This window comes from Cervus elaphus, chromosome 2, assembly GCF_910594005.1.
Source record: "Cervus elaphus chromosome 2, mCerEla1.1, whole genome shotgun sequence".
In the NCBI taxonomy this organism is placed as follows: domain Eukaryota; kingdom Metazoa; phylum Chordata; class Mammalia; order Artiodactyla; family Cervidae; genus Cervus; species Cervus elaphus.
Genome location: NC_057816.1, coordinates 33,687,066 through 33,693,200, shown reverse-complemented (window position 1 = coordinate 33,693,200; position 6,135 = coordinate 33,687,066).

The following is a 6,135-nucleotide window of genomic DNA, read 5'->3' as shown; positions in this document are numbered from 1 at the left end:
GCATTGCAGGCAGATTCTTTATCATCTGAACCATCAGTGATCCCATGGCAACTCTATCTGTAGTGTTTTGAGGAACCTCCATACTGTTTTCCACGGCGGCTGCACCAGTTCACACTCCCACCAACAGGTCAGGAGGACGAACCCAGGCTTTCTGACCATAGAGCCCAGACTCAGCCAGGGGTTGAAAACAAAGCTGATCTTGGGTGTTGGGCTCAGCCTGGGGTGGGGGTGGGGTTCCTGTGAGCCTGTGAGAGGAGAGGGTTGACTTTCACTTCGGAGAAAGTGGTAGAAGGTGGTAGAAGCCTCCCTAGGTGCTGAGCTGAAACATGGGGCATGGAGACAATTGCAGAGTCTAGAAGTGAGTGAATTTCCTAGTTGACCTAAATCATTCCTCTTTCTGGTTTTGTGGTATTTTCCAGGGCTTCTCCAATTACTTCAAGGGCTGTTGTGAAATGCTCAATGTAATCTCTAAAGAAAATCAATTAAAAAACACATATTTGTTACTGTGAATTATTCATGAATGTTAATATACTTAACTATATATGAATTTAAATTAGTCTTACTTGGAATTTTTTATATGTACTGCTACTCAAAAGTTATCCATTCAATATTTATTGAGGTCATACTATATGGTAGAAAGCATGTTAGGTATATCCCTTGAAACTAATCGACAGTGTGGTTAATAATAATATCCCCTGAATGTTTGATGAGTGCTATACACTGTTCTGTATGCTTTAGACATATTAAATCAATTATTCCTCATAATACTTCTATTACTACTTATCCCTAGTTGAAAGATGAAGAAACTGAGAAAGTTGTCCCATAGAGCCCAATCTGTTTATCCTCAGAGCAGATGCTATTAATCCTGATGGTATACATACATTGTCAGTACATGTTGTACTAAGTAGATTCTTGGTACATGTATGTTGACTGAATAGACCAAACATTGGAAGTACAAAATAATAATATCTAATTTTTTGTAAGATGTGCTAAACACCTTTCATGCAAAATCTTATTTAGAAATAATGTATGTAACAGAGCATTTTTTCTGTGAGAAGAGGTAAGATGTGAATGCTAATAACAAACTACACAGTACTTGAAAATATAATTTAAAAAATAAGAAAATTAAAAAAAATAAATAAAAAATAAGAACTCAAAGTGTGTAAAACAGAAATGTAAAGACAGATCCATTGTACATGAGAGATGAAGATGGTTCGTGGATGAGGCGATGCTAGGCTGAGCCTGGCAAGATTTCAGTTCAGTTCCGTTCAGTCACTCAGTCATGTCTGACTCTTGGCGACCCCATGGACTGCAGCACGCCAGGCCTCCCTGTCCATCACCAACTCCCAGAGTTTACTCAACTCATGTCCATTGAGTCAGTGATGCCATCCAACCATCTCATCCTCTGTCGTCCCCTTCTCCTCCTGCCTTCAATCTTTCCCAGCATCAGGGTCTTTTCCAATGAGTCAGCTCTTCGAATCAGGTGGCCAAAGTATTGGAGTTTCAGCTTCAACATCAGTCCTTCCAATGGGAAGATTTAGGCACTCAGAGATGAGTGTTGGGGAGGCAGAACAGAGCAGGATATCTCCTGCTAGGGAGATTCCTGTAAGAAAAAGCACCGAAAGAGGAAAGCACAGAGCCTTTGTGGAGAATTTGTAAGTTTCCTTGAGCTGGAGCGTTGCTGGTCAAAACCACCTACTGACTTTCTCTTCTGTCTTCCCTTGACTCTTACATCAGTTAGGCCAACATTTCAGCTACAAGTACACAGGAAACCCAGATTCAGTGACTTGGACATAATGGTTTATTTTTCTCACACGACAAGGACTCTGGATAAATGGACGGCCATTGGCACCGGTGCACACTGGCAGCTCCCCAGTGCTGGGCGGGCTGGCATCTTTGTCATTCTCTTGGCCTTTCTCTATGGCTTTGAGCTTGTGGTCCCGGCCTCAGACATCATCCTTGAATTTAAAGCAGGAATCAGGGGCAGTGGGGTGTTGGGCCACACTAATTGGGTCTCCTCCTTTTATTGTGGAAATAAACCCATTCAAAAGATACCCTTAGAAGACATGTGCTCGTGTCTTATTTACCAGAATTCTGTCATATGGTCACTCTTAGCTGCAAAGGAAGCTGCAGAAAAGAGTATTTTCATCGATAGATTCTATCGTGTGAGAGGAAAGAGGGAAGGAGTGGAAGCTGGTTTTCTAACCAGCGGTATTCACGGAGCACTTAGTTAAGTGTGAAGTGTTAGGCGCTCAGTCATGTCTGACTTTTGTGACATCATGGACTGTAGCCCACCGGGCTCCTCTGCCCATGGAATTCTCCAGGCAAGAATACTAGAGTGGGTTGCAGTTTCCTTCTCCAGAAGATCTTCCTGACCCAGGGATTGAACTGGGTCTCCTGCATTTCAGGCAGATTCTTTACCATCTGAGCCACCAGGGAAGCCCCATGGGGCACTAATATGCTGATAATAACTCCCTCCTACCTGAGGGCTTCCTCTGGGCCCATCACTTAACAGACATTTCTCCAAGTGAATTTACTTTATCACAAGAGATCTGTGACAGCTGCCATCTCCACTTTACCTAGTTCTTCCGGCTTCAGTCATTTGCCCAAGGTCAGACAGCTGGCAAGGATCAGCAGACCAATGCTTCCAGCCCAGGTCTCAGCCAGGGCTGAGCAGGGCTGAGCAGGATGCCCTCTGTTCCCCAGGAGGATAATCACTAACTGATCACCTACCATGTGACTGGCTAACTCTGAGTTTTTGTTGTTTCTGTTGATTCTCACAAAAACCTATGAGTGGTTGATAATATTACTATTTGACAGATGAAGAAACTGAATCTCAGTGAGTTCATATGACTTGCCAAGGTCACGTGCCTGCAGGTGGCTGAGATGAAATTCAAAATCGAGCCTCCTTTGTTCTAGATTCCGCATCCTTCTGCGTTGTGGCACCTTTTTTCAAGGTTCCATTGGGGGAATAACTCTAGTTTGTCCTTCCTAAAAACCCTGGGTCCCTCCCTCCTCTCCAGTCCATGGCTCCTTCCCTGGCTCAGTCCCTCATCACCATATGGTTAGACAAGTCTATGTGTCTATTGTTGTCCCTGTTGTTTAGTGGCTAAGTCCTGTCCAACTCTTTGAGACCCCACGGACTGCAGAACGCCAGGTTTTCCTGTCCTTCACTATCTCCAGGAGTTTGCTCAAACTCTTGTCCATCGAGTTGGTGATGCCATCCAACCATCTCATCCTCTGCTGTCCCTTTCTTCTTTTGCCTTCAATCTTCCCCAGCAACTGGGTCTCTTCCAGGGAGTCGGCTCTTCTCATCAGGTGGCCACAGTATTGGAGCTTCAACTTCAGCATCAGTCCTTCCAATAAATGTTCAGGACTGATTTCCTTTAGGATGGACTGGTTGGATCCCCTTCCAGTCCAAAGGACTCTCAAGATTCTTCTCCAACATCACAGTTCAAAAGCATCAGTTCTTCGGCACTCAGCCTTCTTTGTGGCCTAGCTCTCACATCCATACATGACTACTGGAAAAACAATAACTTTGAGTCTATCGTGGAGTAGTAAAAGTGAAAATACTTTTATTTTCTCCTACCAGGCTTACACTCCCAAAACATAAGTCCCGTCACATGGCCCACCCCTCTCTTCCATGGCTCCCCACCACCGAACAAAGGGAGCGCAAATTTCTTAACCGAATATGGCCCTCGCCAAATTCCTACTCTGCCTCCAATTATTAGTTGTCCTTTACTTTGACTCTTCCTCTACTATTTATTGCATGAAGCCAGGTCTGACCAAGGTACAAATTTGCATTAATTTAATTCAGTCAGTCCAAGTCCCAGTCAAGTAGGATCTTGAAGAGGAGAAGGAAGCCTAGTTACAAGTGTGGAGAAAGGACATTCCAAGTGGGAAACATGACAGACATAAAGCCATGAGGGTGAGGGGATGAAGGGTTTTACTCAGTGTTCTCATTGGTTAGATACAACTGCAGGAAGGAAGGGTGCGATAGGAAGTCACAGTGGAATATTTTGCCAGTTAATGTGTTCAAACTCCAAACTAGAAGAGGAAAAAAAAAATCACATTCAGCGTTCTATCAGTATGTACCAATCTCAAAAGTGATTCTTTGCGTCACAGTCATCATCAAATGCTTTTGACTAATTCTCCCAGAAAATCACTGCTTTGAATAGCATCTTATGAAGTTGGTCAGCTAGAGATAGGAGACTCAGTCTCTGCTTTCCAAGTCTCTCCTAATTAGAGAAGGAATCCAGTGTGGGCATCATGGAAAGTCTTTAGCATCAGAAGAAACATGGATTTGAACCGTGGCTGTGTGTGGCCCTGGGCACGTAACTCACTCCGCCCTTTCAAGTCTCAAGGTTCTCATCTGTCAAGAGCAGATAATTGAGCTTATATCTCAATGTTGTCCCAAGGCCTTGAGAAATCTGAGGGAGGAAGAGTGGAAAGATCAGTGGGCAAGCACACCCAGCTCTCATCACTCTGAATCCACATGGTTTTGTTGACAAATTGCTAGAGAAGGGCCTCTGCCAACCTGAAAATCATCAAGGCAGGAGTCACAGCCAGACTGCAGAGGCAGGTAAAAGATGCAGTTTGCTTCATAAGGCTTCATTTTATGTCTAAACAGGGAGAGAACTCACATGACTAGGATGCCAAACTGCCTGTGCATGGCGGAATATGGACTTGGTAAGAGTGATTTAATTTTTGGAAGAGTGATTAATTTAATCTATTTAATAGGACCAGGAATATGAACACAGTCATTTTAGTTAAATCTTAGCCCAAACAGGCCAAGTTCTGGGCTTGGCCTGGCTGTTGACTGGCTCTGTGACCTTGTATAAGTCATGGCAAGCTCTCTGCCTCTTGCACAGCATCTTTAAAATGGACACCAAGAAACAGAAGATGGCTATGAGAACTAAAATTGTGAAAATAATTTAAACTATATTCCATTTTCAATATTTTGCCACAAAATCATTTTTAAGTGTGAGGCAGATTATTGATGCTGTTATGTTGCTCCTTCACGCAAAAGCCAAAGTCATGGAAAGTACCTTCATAAATATTTCTGTCCCCAGAAACTCACATTGTAGGAGAAGAGGCTGACCTGTGCATAAATCACTCTAACACAAGGTAAATGGTGGTAAGGATTGCAGGAAAGGCACAAGCCAAAGGTCCTGGGGACATGGTAGCTGGGAGATTAATTTATAAGAGGGGGGGTCTGGGAAGGTTTCATGAAGGAGACAGGATTTGGGCTGGGCCTTGTAAGCTTGGGAGAGCTATGATTTATACCCTCTTGCCCTGTAGATCATGGAACACGTGGAGCTTTCCCCTCTCAGGTAACTCTGAGCTCCTGAAGGGGAAGAATGTTGATTTCCATCTCCCACTGCCAGCTCCAAAGCATACAACCTGGCAGCCAGCCGGTGCACCAAAAATATTGAGTCCCGTTAATAATGCTGATAGAAGGACGAAGAGTCATACTCATCATATTTGTTATTGCTGTTCAGTTGCTAAGTCGTGTCTGACTCTTCATGACCCCATGGACCGCAGCACGCCAGGCTTCCCTGTCCTTCACTATCTCCCTAGAGTTTGCTTAAACTCATGTCTACTGAGTTGGTGATGCCATCTAACCATCTTATCCTCTCTTGCCCTCTTCTCCTCCTGCCTTCTATCTTTCCCAACATCAGGGTCTTTTCCAATGAGTCAGCTCTTTGCATCAGGTGATCAAAGTATTAGAGCTTCAGCCTCGCTCCTTCCAATGAATATTCAGGGTTGATTTCCTTTAGAATTGACTTATTTGATTTCCTTTCAGTCAAGGGACTCTCAAGAGTCTTCTCCAACACCACAGTTCAAAAGCATCAGTTCTTCAGTGCTCAACCTTCTTTACGGTCCAACTCTCATATCTGTATACGATTACTGGAAAAACCATAGCTTTTACTATACAGACCTTTGTCAGCAATCTTATTTATCATATTAGCTGTGTTTATTCTTTATCAAGTTCATGCTCTGTTTCAGATGACTTAACACATCATCACATCTGACCTTCCCAGGAACCCCTGAGCAAAGGGGTTATTATCATCACACACCCTGCTCCCCAGCTCCCGCTTGATAGGCAAGGAGACTGAAGTTCAGTGGGAGCCC